We start from the raw sequence: 20854 nt of genomic DNA, 5'->3' as shown, positions 1-20854 counted from the left end.
GTGAAACCTGACTTTAAAGACCTCTCTGCAGGTTGGCGGCCTTTTACTGTGATGGGGCAAAAACACCATTAATGCTGACAATCAAAGGTTTGGTTGGTTCTGCTTCAGAATGAAGCTTCACATTAATATTATGATGTCAAGTACTGTGTCACCTATGTGTCTATAGCTATTTACTTTATTTCAGATGTTTTTGTTAGTCAAAATTTGTTTAATTCTATTCTATGCATATACTTTTGTTTAAAAAAAATCTGCATTGTATTAAGAGAGACATGAATAACCACACCAGAAATATTATTGTTTTCCCAGGAGAACATTGTCCCCATTTTTCACCTCAAAGATTTCCTGTGGTAATTGGGCTATTTCTGGCTTTTAATAATTTATCTATGGGAAACCAGATCTGGCGTCCATATTCATGGGTGTGATTCAAAAAGATCATTGTTTGTGTTTCTGAAATTACAAAGTTAATACCAAAATAGCAAGTGCTTCATTTGGTAGGAAAAATCAGGTTTTTGGTATCTCGTTCCTGGTTAATTCTTTGGTTTTTAATTAATTTTTGAGCTCTTTGACCTTGGCTTAAGCAATTAAAAGAGGCCACTAGTAAGGCGAAAATATATTATAATTTAAATATGGTCTTGTGAGGTAATCATGGTAACTTACCTCTTGATGATGACGATAAAAATGGGAAATGGGAACGTTACATATGCATCGAAGCTGTTACCTCAGGTGAGTGGAGAAGTAGAATTTGGCCAACTGGGCTGTAAAGTTGAGCCCCAGTTCTGCAATGCATATAACTGTTAGGAGTCCTAGATGTTGGTATGATATTTCATGGGAGTAAGGGTCCACCTGCTTGGATATCATTTTCTGTTTGGGACCTTAGCATGGTTAATTAACCCAGGAAATCTTCCAGATAGAATTAAATATATATATATATAATTAGGTATAATTACAAATAATTTTATACACAACATTTTATAACAGATAGAAAATTATGAACAAAATCTGTGGTACAAAGGATCTCAGTTCAGTTATTTTTAAGTAAAACATAACCTTCCACAATAAACAAGCTTTTCATTTTTAAAAATTAAAATGGAATAAAACAGAAATTAATATCAGAACATTAAAATAGTTATTAAAGTAAAATATCCAAAGAAAATATATAAATTGAGTTTCAATATGAATATTCAGGACTGAATTCCGCTGTCTTCTATGCTGGTATAAATTCAAATCCTGGTCCTGCTGAAATCAATAGCAAGACTCTTTGTTAATGGAGCACGGTTGGATGCAGTGACTCAGTGGTTTCACTAAGGGCACAGTTTGGTCTACATTCATCAGATTCTACCTGGGATGACCTGTGTGCAAACCTTAAAAAAACAAAACAAAAAAACACCCTTCATCTTATTCAGCAAAACCACCAGATAGAAAGTTCTCAGACGGAGTCTCCATCAAGGACACATGGTGGTAATGTAAGCAGCATTCCAGATCTTTCATTCATATGCTTTTGGGACTGTCCCAAAATCTTCTGGAAAGAATTTCTCACTAGGATAGAGTTCATCTTAAGTATCTCATTAGTGGTTCCCTTTGCCTAATGGGAGACTTATTAGTTCTTCTCTAAATATATTTAAAATGTGGTTTCTTCCATTCTTATAATGGCTAAAAAAGAGAATAACTTTCAAATAGAAAATAAACTATTCCAGGCTTTAATGGACTAGGTTGGACTTAGATATTTAACATCATTAGAATAAGTATGCTGTATAATATTAGAAAGCATGATCACATTTATAAGATTTTATGAGATTTCTTAAATGTACGATTGAATACATTCGGATCAATAGTATCCTCTCTATATTTAATTTTAAATTCCATTGATGCAAAGATGAGTAACATATGCCTGTAGGGTAGACCCCATGCTGTCTTTTCTTTCTCTTTTACTTCCTGATTAGGAATAATAATAAAACAATAAATACAGTCGTACTTGTTTTATAAAATATTATGGGTTAAATCCTGGTCCCATTACAGTCAATAGCAAAACTCTTACTGACTTCAATTGGGACAGATTTCATCCTATATTTACTGGGGTAGGTATTGGTATGAAGTGTTTTCTAGTGATCAGAGACTAGGACTAGAAGTCAGGACTCTTGGGTTCTAATTTCAGGTACGCTACTGTTCTTACATTATGATCTTGTGTAAGTTACTTCCTAATTCAGTAAAGTACTTAAGCACATGCCTAAATGGAAACATGTAGCTGTCCCATTGAGGTGGGACTACTCACATGCTTAAAAATTAGGCACATGGTGAAATACCTTGTTGCATCAGAGCTTAACTTGTAGATGTTTTTAAAAAAAAGTTTAAAAAACCTAATGTTAGGGGGAAAATATTTTTGTTTGTTTATAATTTCACCAGTATTGGTTGGTACTTAAACTTCCACCTGAAGAAATTGAAAATCAGATATTGGAGCATTGTGCTATGGATGAAAACCTGAAAATGTCATTTGCTCAAAAGAAGAGTATAACTCCTTCATCTAGTTTTATTGTCCAAGCAGAGCAAAACACAAGTAAGCAAATAGTGAAAAGTAAATGTGATTTTTTTTAAATGTCAGTTTTCAACTAAAATATTAGTGATAGATACAGAATGTTTTTAAAACATCTGATTTTTAACTTGTAATCTTAATTACAATGAAGTTAATATTTGTCTGAATGTAAATTGGTGGGAGGAGTTTGATTATATTATGAATAGCAATCAATACCACTAAGTGGGGGAAGGAGGGGAAGTAATATGTCAACACTGTTGATGTATGAATCTTCTGTGTGCTGTTTTGTTTTGCGAGGTTAATTTATACCTTTTATTTTATGCAGAATGTTACAATAAACCATCTGCTAGATATTTTCAAACACTAGTACAATAGTAAGCACTTAACAGTCTATGACTCATTCCTATACCATGTGAAAAACACAAGGCATCATACAAATTTCCTCTCACAACCACCCCAAGAGAGTCTTATTTCAAATCAATACAGGTTCTCACAAACATTTAACTTAGAGCACTGAGAAAGTACCCATCAATCCATTGCTAACTCTTTATTTCCCAGCCGCCAAATACCGTTAACACTAAAATCATGAAGGGATCTATGCAAGTGAAACCTTAAAGAAGTCTCATTGTATGGGAAGTGAGAGACATGTTTATTTGTAAAGTTGCAATAGGATATCCTGCAAATAGAACACAACCTCTGTAAAGCTGCCCTAGAGAGAAAGTGAGTTTGCCTTTTCCAAGAAGTTCTACAATGGAGCTTTCTCCTCCTCTCTTATAACCCCTTTGGCATAGTGTTCTGGGGCTGGGCAGTGCAGCGCAAAGTTAAATGTTGTGCAGGCAGGAGAGGTGCAGAGAAGAAAAACACTCCAATAAGCTAACTACCCAACCTCAGTGTTACTGACCTAGTTGAGCTCCCCCAGTTGGACACTCTCTAGACTTCTATGAATGGATCCAAATACTGAATCTCACATACCCTTTACTTCCTGGGTCTGGGCAGAGTTTAGGCATGGTTCCTGGCTTTGGGTCTCTAGGCATGTACTCTAGATGTAGCCCTCATATCTGATGCTCGTTTTGGCAATGGGGACTCCACAGTCCAATTGCCTAGGATCTGAAATTAGTGCTATGCCTCCTTAGCACTCAAATGTTTTCCCCAGAATCCCCTCGACGGCTTACAATTCACCTCTTCACAGGTGATCGCAATAGAAAGCCTAGAAATAAATAGGTATTAGACAAAAGTCAAATTTCAAACCAGGGTAAAGTTTTAATGACCTGTAATTTACAACCTGTTTAGATTTTTCTACAGTGTCTACAAAGTTGAAGAAACATTCTTCTTTGCCTTCTGTGTAAATCTGTTGGTGTTTGGGGGCAGGGAATATTGGATACTGTCAACAAAGCATTTAGGTATGAGACTATTCAGATGCTTGTAGCTGAGCAGGAGCTTAAGTGCTTTCTGAATTGGGGCCAGCTTTATGCTGGAAGCTGGTTGCCACATTTTTGTATTGATTTTAGTAAAACCAATAGAAAAAGTAAAACAAAACCAGAATACTTCATGCAATAGAATAGATTATAGCTGGTCCACAGTACCATCAGACATACGAAGAAACCATTTAAATAGAACCATCATAGCGTAGTAATGTGATATTGATCATGTTTGTGATTTAAAGTCAACAGGGAAATGCACTTGGCCATTTATCAAAGTTACTTCTTTAGTCCATTTTAAGTATTTTAACATAGCAAAATCTAGGTATTCATACTGAGGTGTCTTTTTTTCACAGCAATGTTAGATTTATAACTCCCATTGGTGTTAACTGGACTTTTGTGCATGGTTCCTCTATATGCCATTCTATCCACTAGAATGTATTCTTAGTGTAGACAGCTGCCTCCTAGTACTGTTGTGAAGGGGAATCTCTCCCCTTCTTCCTATATGTTTATGTATATATTTAAACAATATAGAAATATCGTATTTTTAGTTTTTCTTGTATTTTGTGCACAGTACTGTCTTGTAAAAGACTCCCGAGCATTACTTTCACTGCAGGAAGTAATACAGTAAAATTGAACTTTCATCCAACCAAACTGTCGGCCAAGACGCCTCTGATTCTGCAACGTTGCTTTCAAGGAATGTTAATAATCCGAGTTGTCTTCTCTGGTACGTTTTGCCACAATCTGCTTTTCTCTGCATTCTTTTTTGTGACAAATCCTGCAGTCCTTACTTGGGCACAGCAAAAGTCAGTGCGTGTTTCACCCCAAAGAAAGGACTACAGGAATTGTCCCTTAGATATAATTGACATTCCTTTTATTACTTATCTGTAACTATCTATAGAATATGATATATGAGATCCCTCGCCAGCTGACACACATCCTCTCTCATGAAGGGGTATTCTACCGTCTTCTGTTGTTTGCCCCAATTTTAAATGATTCTTTTCACTTCTACACTCTTAGTTAAATTCTTGCTTTCCTCTCATAGTGAGATCACTTTAAACAAATGTTATGGAAATAAGTTAAAGGGCCAGTCATAATTTCCAGGTGTTGGAATTTTTATTTGTTGAGCAGGAGGATAAATATTGTTGACCCTTCCAAGTATTCAAGAGTATTTATATATATGAAGCTGTAACTTTTTTTTCTGTCAGCTCTCTTGAGCCAGGATAATTGATTGCTTAATTAAGTACATTTGATCTTTAAATCAGATCCTATCTGCCCTGATTGATGTGGTGATCCAGTGCAGTGATTATCTTATCATTGCCTTCTAGGTGCAGTAATTGTGAGACTAGGGCTTGCATGAACCTTCAGGAGAAAGGTTTGATAGATTGTGGTCTTTTGTCTGAAACGGATACTGCACATTCATAAAATTCTTGATGCTTACTTGCTGGAGAAGTATCTTTTTTACATGTGCGTGTACTAGTGGCCATACCCCTTTTGACTTAGTTTCTAACAGTTTAAAGACCTGTTGGCCTCAGTAAAATGTGGATGTGAGTCTCACCTTGAAGCATTTTTATTTTAAAAAACAACAATTTCCAAAGAAAATACATGTTTATTTATGCTAGAATATCCTTTTGTTCCCTAGTTCACATATTTTAAATAACTTGGAACAAACAAAGATACGTTGCATCCAAGAAAAAGGAATTAATATATGCCCTTTCAGATAGTGTTTATTCACATGGTGAATAAAATATAACAATCCAAATTATGACTAAAGTGACATGGTAGTAATAATAGTTACCATATTAAAGAAACTGTAAATCCCAAAGTGCTCTATCCGTTGAAACTGAGATTACTCACCCTCTACTCAAATGCAGCCACCTCTTGGCAGAAATGTAGCTTCTTTTCAGCTGTGCAACAGCTTCATTGTACAACAGTTTGAAGAAAAATTGAAGAAGAATGCCTTCTACAGTTAAATGTATATAGAAAAATAGGTCGATGGAAAGCAGTTACACAGCTTGGACACCTGAGTTAATGCCATTTCACTTTAAATGTTGCGAGATCGCTGTAATGATCACAAGACCTGCCATGCTGAGTCAGACCTAAGGTCAGTCTAGCCCAATATCCTATCTCCGATAATGGCCAATACCAGAGCTTTAAGGGGAACATTAAGAACAGGGCAGTTTTGGAGAGGTACACCTGTCTTCCCCTCCTGGCTTCTAATAGTCAGAGGTTTAGGGTTGCCCTGAGCATGGGATTATGTCCCTGACTATCTTGGCTATTAGCCATTAATGGACCTAATCCTTTTTTGAACCCAGTTATACTTTTGGCTATCACAACATCCCATGGTAATCACTCTTACAGGTTAATTGCATTGTGTGAAAAGTATTTCTTCTTGTTTCTATTAAACCTGATGCCTATTAATTTCATTGGGTAACCCCTGGTTTCACACCATTCATGATTTTATCACATCCCCACTTAATCATCTCTTGTCTAAGATGAACAGTCCCAGTCTTTATAGTCTCTCCTCGTATGCAAGCTGTTCCATATCCTTGATCATCTCTGGTGTCCTCCTCTGAATGTTTGCCAGTTTCACTATATCCTTTTTGAGATGGGGCGACCCGAACTCAACATACTATTCAAGGTGTGGCCTACCCATGAATTAATATAATGGTGTTATGTTTTCTGTCTTATTTTCAGTTCCTTTCCTAATAGTTTCTAACACTGTGTTAGCCTTTTTGACCACTGCTGCATACTGAGGTGAACTTTTCAGAGGACTATCCACTGTGACTCCAAAATCTTTCTTGCATAGTAACAGCTAATTTAGAATCCATCGTCATATATGTGTAGTTGGAATTATTTTTTTCAATGTGCATTACTTTTGCACTTATTAATGTTGAATTCATCTGCCAGTTTGTTGCCCAGTCACCCAGTTTTGTGATCCCCCTGTAACTCTTTGCAGTCAGCTTTGAACTTAACTTTCTTGAATAATTTTGTATCCTCTGTAAACTTTGCTACTTCACTGTTCACTCCCTTTTCCAGATCATTAATGAATATGTTGACCATCATGGACCCAGTACCGATCCTTAGGGGACCATGCTATTTACTTCTCTCCATTATGAAAACTGACCATTTATTCTACCCTTGGTTTTCTGTCTTTTAACCAATTACTATCCTTGAGGGGATGTTACCTCTTATCCCATGACTTAGTTTCCTTAAGAGCCTTTGGTGAGGACCTTCGAAGGCTTTCTGAAAATCCAAGTACGCAAAATTGACTGGATCACCCTGACCTACCTGCTTGTTGACACCCTCAAAGAATTCTAATAGATTTGTGAGGCATGATTTCCCTTTACAAAAGCCTTGTTGACTCTTCCCCAACATATTTTCATCTGTGTCTGATAATTCTGTACTTTACTGTAGTTTCAACCAGTTTGCCTGGTAGTGAAGTTAAGCTAAGCTACCTGTAATAGGCAGGATCATCGCTGGAGCCCTTTTTAAAAATCGTCATTACATTAGCTACCTTCCAGTTATCTGGTACAGAGGCTTGTTTTAGCAATAGGTTACATACTACAGTTAGTAATTCTGCAGTTTCATATTTGAATTCCTTCAGCACTCTTGGGTGAGTACTCTCTGGCCCTGGTGACTTCATACTGTTTAATTTGTCAATTTGTTCTAAAAGCCCTTCTGTTGACACATCAGTGTGGGACAAGTGGTCAAGAGCTTGGTTTTACATTTCATCTGAACTAAGTGACCTCCTGTGTGTGTGTGTTGACTGAAGAGTGCCACTTAAACAATCATAGAAATTTAGTGCTGGAAGGGACCTCAAGACACCTAATTCAGACCCCGACACAGAGGCAGGACCAAAATACCTAGACTATCCATGACAGGCTTTTATCCAACCTGTTCTTAAAAACCTTCAACGACAGATTCCACAGCCTCTCTTGGAAGCCTGTTCATAGTTAGAAAGTTTTCCTTATATCTAACCTGAATCTCCCTTCCTGCAAATTAAGCCTCTTACCTTTTGTCTTACCTTCAGTAGACATGTAGAAATTGATCCCTAGCCTCTGTTTGTCAGAGGATGGAGATGGATGGCAGGAGAGAGATCACTTGAGCATTACCTGTTAGGTTCACTCCCTCTGGGGCACCTGGCATTGGCCACTGTCGGCAGACAGGATCCTGGGCTGGATGGGCTTTTGGTCTGACCAAGTGTGGCCGTTCTTATGATCACCACCCTCTTTATAACAGCCGTTATATATTTGAAGACTGTTAGGAAGCCCCCCTCAGTCTTCTTTTCTCAAGACTGAATGTGCCCAATTTTTAAAACATTTCCTCCGAGGTCAGGTTTTCTAAACCTTTTATCATTTTTGTAGCTCTCTTTTGGACTCTCTCCAGTTTATCCACATCTTTCTTTAAAGCATGGTGCCCAGAATTGGAGCTCCTACTTCAGCTGAGGCCTCATCAGTGCTGAGTAGAGCAGGACAATTACTTTTAAGAAATTATATTTAAAATATTTATTTCTCTATTACCTATAGATTATATACAAATATGTACAGCGCAAACAAGATCTGTAAATAAGAAGATTGGATGCTTGAACTCAAGTGAATAACGCATTGTTTTAGGAAACACTTAACTTTCACATTTCTTTTTAGTTTGGCGATTACTGCTTCCATTTTCATTTACTATTTGGCCCACCTGCATGAATGCAGAAGCACGTATAGAACAGAATAGAGCAGTGGAGAAATAGACTGTAGGCTTATTGTGATTTTTGGTTATTAACTCCTGGGAGGTGCTCAGATACAACAATGATGGACAGTGTTATAATAACCTAGATAGATTGATTGATCTCAAACTATTATCTAAGGAGGTGTTCTTCCGAGATTTTTCCGACACAGTGAGGAAGCATCAGTCCAATTTAAAGCAGTAATTCTTTGTGACCATAGTAATCCTGTCCAGAATACTCTTAGACTTTGTAGAGGCTTTTTTCAGCCAACTGAGCTCCAAAAAATCAAACACACCACACTATCCTGTGCTTTTGTTTCATGATTTGTAGCTTTGGGTTTTTTATTGTGGGGACATTAGTTTAGACATGATCAAATAATACTAACGACATCGAAATTGGAGGGACAGGATGCGTAGAAGACAGAACCAAATTGCAAAGTGACTCAGAAAAATAAGAACAATGAGGAGAGATTTGAGTCTAACAATCTCTAACAAAGCTGCACAGCTAGGGAGCAGAAATGAACAGTAGAGATGGGGGGGATGTAACTAAGAAATCACATCCCATCACATTACAAAGTGTTTTCCATCTTGCCACCTTAATCCTCCTTTTTCTTGTGAGCTAGCACTATAGTTGTTGCAGGGAAGGTGTGGAATCAGGGTTGGAAGAGGTTAGTGTCTTAAGAAGTGGTTCACTGACATTTGAGAATCACTTGAATGGACTATCCACTTTAACTCCTGATAATTAGAGATACACTTGAAAGGAAAAGCAACTTAGAAAAGTTCTCCATACAGAATTCTCACTCTTCTAATCTTGACATCATCATTCGCCACCACATTTGTTTCCATTGCATTTTTGAGCCATGCAAATAAACAGTTGGCTAGCTGTGTAGAGCCCAGTTTGTTCTTGTTTCAGAAGGTTAGTTTGCCATCTCGCATGTTAATTGCCAGTCGAAAGCTCAGATACACATATGCACGTCTGCTGCCCGCCACATGGAAAGTAGATCTTCCCCCCATCAGTGATGTCTTCTGTTTTGGTTTCTTTTTAAAGGTGAGAAAAGAAAAACTAATTTCCAAATCTTTCATCTTTTTTTTAAAATAATGGTGGGTAACTCCCATAATTAAAAATCCAATCCCATTAAAAACAAAAAAAAAGGAAAGGAAAAACAAGAAATGTTTGGTTAGAAGAAAACATACATGGAGGCCCAATAATACAGTAAAATCCAAATGTGTTTTAAGAAGACATGTCCTCAACTTTAGTAACAGAAGAAACAATGTACTTGTTTATTTGTTTTCCCGTTATATTTAAATTTAATTTCTCCTCTTAACATATTGTTGTTAATTTCTTAATTAAAAGGCTGCCCTTTCCAGCTCCCTCTTCTGATCCCCAAACTGGATAACAGTGAAACCTGTATTTCAACCAGGAGAGAGCGATACGTCAGTACATCCACCATCTGAAATTGCTTGGTTACTTCAATAGTATGAAGCACATTAAGAGTTTGGAGAAATCTAATCCTACATTTAGGATTATGGGGCATGTCGCAGTGTCACCAATGTGTCCTTCCCAAACCCTCTCTTTGGACTATATTCAGTTCTGGAACATAGGTAGGTGCAACTCCCTATTTATGTCCATAGGAATTGTGCCTGCTTTCACTATAGCTATAGCTGGACTTCTGTGTCTGAGTGCACTTCTAACTGCTCTACTTGCTTGCTGTAAATTGAGCAAAAAGTCAAATGTTTTGCTTTCATCCCATCCCGCTCCCTTTCTGAAAACATAAGTTGGGTTTTGTTGACATTCTGGGTACACCTGTTTTCATTATTTTAACATATACTATAATATAATATTATAATGTTTGGTTAGTTTGAGAAATTATGTAGCCCTAGTTGGGGCCGGGAAGAGAAACCAAACCAAATTTGGTGGGGCCGGGAAGAGAAACCTCTCTTAAGGGTCTGTCCTCAGAATCATGTTCACAGCTCCATTTCAATCAATAGGAGCTGTGCATTCATCTAAGGACAGAATGTGGCATTTATTATTTAGTTTAGGAAGACCCTGGATCAGGAGTATACTGCTCCAGGTTTGAGTTAGCTGCTGCAGTCTTTCTGAAGCTCAATCCCGAAGCTTTGCTTAGAGAGACTATTTTTAATACAGTATGTTAAAAACTGGACTGACAAGTGTTGCCCTTTCAGTTATATTGGATAATCCAGTTCTGGTGTAAAACCTTGTGATGATCAATTTATCCTCCTAATTAATTAAACCAATTTTTTAAATGTTTGATTGTCCTAATATGCTATGTATAATAAACTCATTAAGTGACCATCTGTTCTACCTTGCTGAATAGATTTTGCATAGTTGTGGGCAGGAAACAGTTTCTCATATAACAAAAAATTTTGAGATTTAAGTTGGAAAATTCCTTACCAGCTCTAGTTTGACAGAGATTAGCCGCCTTATAAATTGGTTATTGATTTTGTTATTATTAATTAGTATTTGTACTGCAGTAGTGCCAAAAGTTCCAAGTCAGGATCAAGGCCCCATTGTGCTGGGTTTTGTAAAAACGCATACCCTGTCCAACAGAGTGTACAATCTAATTAAAGACCGCAGCAGTTGAGCATAAGCAGAAGAGAGAAGGAGAGAGGACGGACCAAGGCAACAGTAATAAGATCGCACATTTACATAGACTAACAATGTGTATCTGTCTGTCTCCTTCTACATGAGACAGTCTCCCCATGGTGTATCTGCCACATGCTTGTGAGACTGGAAAGATACTGGGGCCAAAGTGTTCTGCTCTCTCTACTGCTGTCCAGGGAAGGGATAAGTCCCTGCAGGTATCAAAGTCCATTGATCAGTTGTGGAGCATATGGTCTAGTGTCCCTGTGAACCAGGGCTGAAGTTCTATTCCCATTATTTAACCCCTTTTTGACACCTTCCCCACTTAACTATCATTCTCCTACCCCCATACAACAGTTAGGCTGGACCTAGTGACATTTGGGCTTCTGAGGTTGTAAAGGGCATTGGTCCACTCCACTGCTTGGAGGGGAGGCCATACTTGCCCCAAAATCCTCGCTACACTAGCAGCATGGAGAGTAGGGAGACCACCCTGTGCTGCTGAAAGTGGCTTCTGCTGGTGCCGAGTCTCTCCCTGTGGACCGATGCTAAGGCCTTATTAAATACTTGTACAGCTATAAGCATTTTATTCAGTTACACCCAGATCACACTGATACAAGATCCTCAAGGTCATAATACCTAGCACGTTATAAAATACCTGGCTTCCACTGTACTCTGGGACAGATTAGGGAGGGAAAAATGGTGGTGGGTACTCTTCTAAACTCCACCTGCAAAATAAGCTCCACCCCCATGGGGTGCCAATCACAGTAGGTTGCACAGATTTTTAGAATATGATCACAAATGTTCTCTTGATTTTTTTTTGGCTTGGCTTCCTTAATGATTATCCCAGATACATATATGGGCTTTGCTGGCCGACTCATGCATAGCTTCCTCTGGGTGAGGCTTCTATGTTCTACTTGTCGTCTTGAGCTTTGGAAGGGGCGGAGGGCTTAGATGCGCGATTAGGTTCTGCTAGGCTACTTGGGTTTGGCCACTTCTTGGCTGGCTGGGGCATGGTGAAAAAATTGGGGCCAAGTCTGCTCACTCGTGGGGCCAAAGTGAGCTCTCACACCCGGTAGATTCTTTGGATCTGCACAGTATGATCCTTCTCCTTTCTTACATGCTTTAATGGAGCAGAGAAATGTCAGCATTGTTATCATTGGGTATCTGAGTTAGGACACTCAGAGATGAATGGGGAGTTCACGTATCCAGAGTTCTTATTTCAGATTCTGCAAAGACAGGCAACACATCACTTATCTTCAATACAAGTTGTTCAGGCCATTTCTTAATAATTAGAGATTTAAGTACCTGAATACCTTTGAGAATCTGGGCCTTACTTTAAAAGAAAAAACAAGCAGCTCAGATTATGGAGAATAAGAAATGAAATAGGTTCTCTATGGGGTACCGGGATGGCATGCTGGCTGAATCAGAGCCCTAAATCCTTCCACCATGCAAATGACCATGGCCCCCAACACAGTGACATGCTGTCTTCTGGATTTAACTCGAGTATGGCACACTCAGTTACTGAAAAAAATTGCATGGTTTTTGGCAATAAGCCCCCTGTAATGAGGAAAATGTTTTTAAAAGATGTGATTGTAGGCAACTTCTGAAGTGTGGAATACAAAAGGAATTAAGAAGCTATGGGTTCAGAATTTTTTCCTGGCAAGGAGAAGAACCTAAAGTTGCTTCTATTAGCTGCTTTCTTACATTGGGGGGGGGGGGGGGCAGGGGGCTGGGATGATTGATTGGTAATAAGAAGTGGAAGAAGGAAGAGTGTAGGCCATAGTTACTTTAGACATGAATAGGCTCTGAATTTTAAAGCACATAAATGAGGCAAGAAAAGGGTTTTAATGATATTATGTAGGTGCTCTGTCTAATACAAATCATATGGCATTAATTTTCAAAGCTCTGCAGCAGTGCCTACTGTAAGTGTTGCTAATATTTTTCTTTAAGAAAACGATACTGATCTATTTCATAACTACGGTACCATTCTCTCCTTCCTTTGTTTTCCTACAGCCATTTTTTTTAATGTGGATGGGAATATAATACAGAAAACAAGTTTATTTCTTATTTACATAAATCTCCCATTTAGCTTTCCGTTTCACCATATCTGCATTTTTGTGTTTAACCTATTAGGTTTTTTTTGTTTTATAAAGCAACAAAAGTGCTTTCCTCAGCAAAACCATCTGGTTTAGTTTCCTGTGCTTCAACAACTATATGTGTATTATTATCAAGGCCACCCCTGTGGTTTTCTAAGTGGTCTTGTTACACCGGTGGTCTTAAAATTCAGCTGGAGTGATGGAGAGGTTAGACTAAAGGCTTCTTTCAAGTATAAAGTTTCAAGTTTGAGAAACTGTCATATTTTTGAGACCAACCTATTATTTCATTATTAACTAGAATGCAATATCTTTTAAAATGTGAATACAGTAGTCTTTTAACATGTTTGATTTTTCAGCAGTGCTCAAAGATTTGGAATGGAACAAATAAAAATGTAATTTTGGGTCCCTGCTTAGAAATTATTCATATGCTCACTACAAGAGACAGGAGAAAATATGAGAGAAATCAGAACAGAGTATTTTGTAAAATATATGACGGATAATATGACAATTTAGTCATCTTCAGTGCTTTGTCCTTTTCAATACAGATTGAATATGTGCTGTAGGGCTATATTTACTCATTAGCAATAGATAATATTTCACAGGGGTGAAAACAAGCCAGACTTCTTAACGTGAGCTTTGGTCAAGTTCCCAGAGCTTTGTATTGCTTCTGGATTCTCCAAACAAGTGCCCCCCTTTACTGGAGGTTTAGGGAGGCGTTGATATTGGACAAGAAGCCCAGGGAGGGATATTGGGACTGGGAGCCAAATGGGACATGGAATGGAGGACAGAAACAGACTGGCTGATGAGCCAGGAGGGAACTGGGACTGGCTGGGCAGCACAGTCCAAATCAGCCCAGAGCTTCAATTGAAGTGAAAGGCTTTCTCAGCCCTAGATTGGAGCATGCTCAGTGAGAACAGAATCTTCTGGGAATTATGCTGTGAAGCATTGGCCAGTGTCTACGGAACATGTACAAACTGCAAACGTTCAAAGGTTTATAACATGGCCTAATTTGGAAATTTTCATGGCAACATAACTGACCCAGAGGCTACCCTGGAGCCCCCAAATTTCAAGTACCTGTTCCTGAGCATGGACACGCTACAGATTTTCTAATAAGAGCTCACCAGAATTTTTTAACATGGGTAAAACAACGTAGTTTGCGCTAGCCTCATTCTCGAAAACAGCCGAACCATTTTAGCTGAAATTCAAAAAGCAAAATAAAAAAGGCTGCAGCAGACACCATGTATGGAAAATTTCAGTCGCAACATCTAAAGTTTGGAAAGTTTATAAGCAACTGAAAACTACATCTTAGAATGGGAAGTGTCAGGCAACCTTAATAATAGGTGGTGCTACCAGCCTCATCTAAAATAATTTAGTCATTTTCCCTTTATAATCTAAACTCTATTTGCAGATTTTCTTGAATCTTAGAATAATGCACCATGCTCTGTGAAGGCTGTATAGCATACTCATTTTTAATTTTAACAGGGAAAAAATATCTTAAAACAGATCATTTAAATTTAATGAGGACCTTTTAAAAAAGCCAACAAACCAGAATGGTTCAATTTACATCAGTGAACGGTAAAACAGTGAATGGTATTATTATGTCTGTGTGGTAACATCCTCATAGTACTATAACTCTTTTCATTTGAAAAGAAGTCAGTAAAACATTGTGGGCAGTTCATTCCCAGAATTTAGGTTTTCAGTTCTCCAATGATTTCAGTGCATTCCACTGAGAAAACAAATATTTCAGGGGGTAAGTTTAAAGTGTCAGGGCCTTTTTGTATTGTACTGTAGCTGTTGTTATTGTGTATATTATTATGGAGAAAATCAGTTCTCATTGAAGTATGTTCTTTGTTGTCTGCACATGGAAAAAAATGTGGTTTGATTTGATTTTTTTAGTTATTTATTTATTTTTGTAGTGGGGAACATTCCCCCAAATCCACAGGGTGTACTTAATTTGCCACTTTCAATTGTAGAAGAAATACTTCAGTTTTCAGTTGTAGGTGTTTTTGGATGTAGCCTGACCCAACAACCAATATTAATGGTCCAAAGATAGAGCATCTGAACTTTCCAGTTGGCCTTCTTTGGTTGACATTTAACTATCTCTTGGGATAGCTAGGTCTGGTTACCAGGTTAAGTATGTGGAGAATGCTTATTGGTGTCAGGCACTTAACTGCAGTATTGTCCTCTCTTTTTCCCCTCCTAAAAAACACATTTTCTTTTTATAACAAAAACAATTGTTTGTTTCCTCAGGATTGTAGACCGGCAATTTTAAAATCTTTTCCACTGGGCTCAGATCTGCAGCTGTTAAATGTCCTGGGGTGGAGGAAGGAAAGAGACCCTGGAGACATCATGTATCCCCCAGCTTGTGGGGGCAGGGAATGGGCTGAATAAGGCTGTGATATTGATTCTACTGCTTTCAGACTCTCCCTACAACTACAACTCCACCTCCACCTCCACACACCCCCACATTTACCAATGCCATGAAGACCCAAAGGCCAGCCTGTCAGGAGGCTGTTTACACTTACGAACCCAAATCCTGGTCCCAATGAAGTTAATGGGAACTATGCCTCAGGAACCAAGATTTTTGATGTGTACACTTAGGCAGTTGGTCTCTATGGTATCTATGTCTGGTGAAACATAGTGGATTTAGGAATCTTTCATGTTGGATTAGGGGAGAGGAGATTATGACAACCCCTAATCCCTAAAAATGAATGTTCCTGAAGTATCTGCTTTCAGGGATTAGTTGTTATTTTTTAATAACATTGCAGACAATCTAGGAAGTTTTTCCTAAATCAGCGATTCTCAACCTTCTCCACACTGGGACAACTTTACTATGTACCTGCCCCCTCCCAGTTAGCAACATGAAAGTAGTGGGGTGATCACGATCCCCTGTGGGTCATGACCCCCTCACCCTCCCTCCAACCACCCACGTTAAAAACCCCTGTCCTAAATCAACATGTTGCTTCTTTTTGTTGTGTCCACACAATTATTAAAACTGGTAAACCAAATTCAGCAGTTTTTAACTAGTGTGTTATATTTAGTAAATGTTCCTATAAAAAGAACAGGTACAGTTGCGAATACAGACTAACACGGCTGTTACTCTGAAACCGAAGATTACAAAGTTCACTCTCCAGGTTTGAATTTCCTAAAAGGTTTTATACATTCTGTAAATTAATATTCCTAGCATAAATGTGATTGTGCCTCGGATTTTTTTCATCTAAAAATAGGCTTGATATTTGTGGAATCAAATAAGATTTTCTTTCTGCAAACTGCACCTACACAGATTTCTTTCCAATATGGTGAATTGTATTAGTGGAGCATTAGCTCAAATTTGTGTCTTGACCTTTTACATGTGGGATGTTACTCTGCAAGTATACTTTAACCACAATTGTTTATCGTGGCAACCACTACTATATATCACTTGACACACTTGTTACTTTTGATATAACGAACACCTGTTTAAAAACTATACTTCCTTATTACACATGGTATAGCGTAAAATTATTTCTATGTTGTTTTGCATTGCTAAAAGAGAATACAAAACATTTTCTCTTTTACAAGGCAGGCATCTTTTTGTTATTGCTCATTTATTTTTCTCCACATGTCTATAAACAGAAAATAGTTTTGGAGTAACAGTGTTTACCCCATTGGCAGCATCTCCCTTACTTTGACTTGTTTAAAAAAATCTCATGAAGTATAGCCTGTTGATTTTAAGGAGGAAAATGATTGGCGGGGAAAAAGTAAAAATTCCCTGTTTGTTTTATTGCTAAAAGCTTTATTGCCATCCTGTACTGATATATAGTAAACATATTGCCACTTCAGAAATTTTTCACATCACTGACTACTAATGACAATGTAATACGTTCTACACATGTCCTAGCTTTTGTCTCTGCTGCATGGCAAAGTGTGAAAGTGTTGGTCTATGTCTGTAAATGTTGCACTCTTGCATCTGCGGTCCATATGCATATCTAGCTTTGGAAGAGGATGCAGCTTTATAACTACATAAAGAAGTGAAATAGATGTAATGAGATATTTCTGGATAGGGCAGATATCGCATTGATTCAGATTACCCCTAATTTCTTCATTAAGAGTTGAGGGGTCTCAGCACCTTTCACAAGTCATTCAGTGCCTTAAAGATTCATACTGTATCTATGGAGTTGCACAGCACACACAATGTTTCATAAACCTTACAAATTACTTATACTCTACATTCATTTCACTCACTACTGAAATTTCGCTTTCTGCCTTTGGTTACAATGATTATTATTTATTCGTATTGCAGTAGCACCAGTCAGGCCAGTCATTGTCCAGAACTGCATAGCACTAAGCGCTGTACAAACACAGAACAAAAAGTCTCTGTCCAAAAGAGATTACAGTCTAAGCAGTATTTGAAGGTCCATGCTTGTACATATTTTCTTCTTAAGGAGAATATATTGCCACTTGAAAATATAATTCAGGAAAAAAGTGAAGATACATTACACTATTTAAAAAAAAACCCCCAAGTAATAAAACATCCTTTCTTTTGTCCTGTTCAGGGGCAAATAACCCAAGCACAGATATTCCATTTCTAATGTATTGTCTTTAAGTACAGACTACGTTATTTTACCCAAACTTTACCAATTAAAGGCTAGATATTGATTTTTGTTTTAAAGGACTTGCCTGCTGTTGCAGAGCTACATTACCCTTGAGCAGTGGTTCCCAAACTTGTTCCGCTGCTTGTGCAGGGAAGCCCCTGGCGGGCCGGGCCAGTTTGTTTACCTGCCTCATCCGCAGGTTTGGCCAATCGCAGCTCCCAGTGGCCACGGTTCGCTGCTTCAGGCCAATGGGAGTTGCTGGAAGCGGCGCAGGCCGAGGAACGTACTGGCCGCCGCTTCCAGCAGCTCCCATTGGCCTGGAGCAGTGAACCGTGGCCAGTGGGAGCTACGATCGGCTGAACCTGTGGACGCGACAGGTAAACAAACCGGCCCAGCCTGCCAGGGGCCTTCCCTGCACAAGCGTCGGAACAAGTTTGTGAACCACTGCCCTAGAGCAGTGCTACTCAAAGTGGTGGTCCGCGAACCGGTGCCGGTTCGCGAACAATCGGCTGCCGGTCTGTGTGCACATTGGAAAAAAAATTGCCGGTCCCCCACATCAGATAGCTTGAGAAGCACTGCCCTAGAGGATAAGTTCCAGGAGGGGGTTAACTGAAGGAAGCACAGTCCCTCCCAAAGCTTCCTACCATGCTTGGAGAGTGAGCACACTGCAAACCCACTCTGTATCACAAGAGCTGATCTTGGGTGAAATCCTGCCTCTATTGAAGTTATTAGGACTCTTGGCCTTAATGGGGCCAGGATTTCACCCATTGTATCTTGCCCTTACAAAGGGAGGATGCAGGGTGGGCAGGAGAGAAAGCGGCTCTTTGCACACACAGCTTACTCACACACCTGCAATAGAGCCCTAAACGTGCCATTGAAAGAAGCAGTTAGAAGCTAAAAGTTTGGCCCTAAATGTGCCATTGAAAGAAGCAGTTAGAAGCTAAAAGACCTGTTTCCATTTGGCACAATATCCATTTTGAAAATAGAACTGGAATAAAGAGGCTTCACCTGACCCAGTCTCTGTCAACTTTCAGCAGCATGCGTGACAGAATGATGAAATTGATGTGTGACTGATCTCTCCTTGTAATTAAGTAAATTTATACTTTTCTCAAGGAAGGTTTTTGTACTGATTATCATAACATCTAAGAAAGGCGAGCACAAAACCAACAGGCACATATGTAAAACTGTAACTGGCAGAAGAACAAATTGTAGTAAGTCTGTCCAAAACCAAAATAAATCAATCACTCATTGCATCAAAATTAATGCAGTGACTAGAATAAATAGTCTAAAATAATTGCAGCTTTAAGCATTTACTTAAGATATTGGTATTTAAATGCCCAAATTGTGTGTATATTTTATATTAGTTTTTCAATAAACTATACAAGGAAATTATTCATTGATTGTATGCAATTTTTATATTGATTTGTAGAATATTAATCATTTATGTGTACAATAGTCCATAAATATTTCAACGGGAAAAAGTTACATTTTTACAATTTCTGATTTTTAGTTTTTCAATTTTGAGTAAATATAGCTCCCTTATAATGTACTATAATTACTTGTAAAATAGCAAACTTTTATCTAAGTTGATAGGTTTATAATTAGCATATAGAAGAATTTCCTTTTTGAAGATGATTCTTTAGAGCTATGTTGGTTCATTTAAAAAACCTTTTCCAAATGTAAGCAACTAATTGGTCTCTCAATTTGCCATTTTGGTCTCTCAATTTTGATCTCTCAAAATGCCAATCTGTGTTGATATTAGAAAGTATTGCTACAGCTTATAGTATCACTACACTTCCTTAAAGGGAACAAATACATTTTATTTTTCACTAGAGGTGTTCTAATTACATTGTATGTTATAGGTAAGGTACATCCAAAATGAAATTAAAACCCTCTAGATGCTAGAATAATGTACTAGTTCATTTTTATAAAGGGGAAAACAAAATATGCTGTCAGATAGGTCCCTTAAAGAGACACTGTTAGAACTGTGTTGTACCCCTTCTGCCAATCTACAGGTTTTATGTAGCCTAATATTAATAGAAATGGTTTTATGAATTTTCATAGATTTCAGCAAAAACTGTTTTTGATTTCAAGTTAAACATTTGTCTGCAATGTTTATAGCAGAGTGCACAGCAGTGTGCTAATTACAGTATGAAACCTGCAAAATGAAATGGACTAAAAACAAAAGTAAAATTCCAGTGTCAAGGCAGAAGTTAGACTCTGGAATCTTGCCCAGCCCCAGCCCTTAGGGCAGCTGTGGAAATGGATCAGCCAATAAATGGACACAAATCTGACATCAGGAATCATAACACTCAAAAATCAGTCGGAGAACACTTCAGTCTCTCTGGTCACTCAATAACAGACCTAAAAGTGGCAATTCATCAACAAAAAAAACGTCAAAAACAGACTCCAACATGAAGCTGCAGAACTGGAATTAATTTGCAAACTGAATACCATCAGATTAGGCCTGAATAGAAACTCTGAGTGGTTGAGTCATTACAAAAAGTAAACTTAATTTCCCCAATACTAATTTCTCCCTACTGTTACTTACACCTTCTTGCCAACTGTCTGTAATGGGACACACTCTTACCACTTCAAAAGTTATTTTTCCTCCCTTGGTATCCTGCTGTTAATTGATTTATCTCATTAGACTGACCTCACACTTGGTAAAGCAACCCCCCCCACCCCATCCTTTCATGTATTTATACCTGCTCCTGTATTTTCACTCCATGCATCTGATGAAGTGGGTTCTAACCCATGAAAGCTTATGCCCAAATAAATGTGTTAGTCTCTAAGGTGTCACAAGGACGACTCCTTATTTTTACTCACATCAAGGAGTGACTCCTAATCAGAGGAAGCAAGGCTGTGGCATCCTCCAGTCTCCTCGCCGTTGTCAAGAGGATGATGCTGTGGCCCTATCC

At 38.2% G+C, this 20854-nt stretch overlaps 1 protein-coding gene across 3 annotated transcripts in view; it reads left to right on the top strand.

Moving 5' to 3' along the window:
- The window catches only part of GMDS (GDP-mannose 4,6-dehydratase), a 550304-nt gene that overhangs the window by 260964 nt on the left and 268486 nt on the right, over nucleotides 1-20854 (top strand). The window lies entirely within an intron of this gene.

This window comes from Lepidochelys kempii, chromosome 2 (assembly GCF_965140265.1).
Source record: "Lepidochelys kempii isolate rLepKem1 chromosome 2, rLepKem1.hap2, whole genome shotgun sequence".
In the NCBI taxonomy this organism is placed as follows: Eukaryota; Metazoa; Chordata; order Testudines; family Cheloniidae; genus Lepidochelys; species Lepidochelys kempii.
This window is presented reverse-complemented; position numbering and strand designations above follow the sequence as displayed.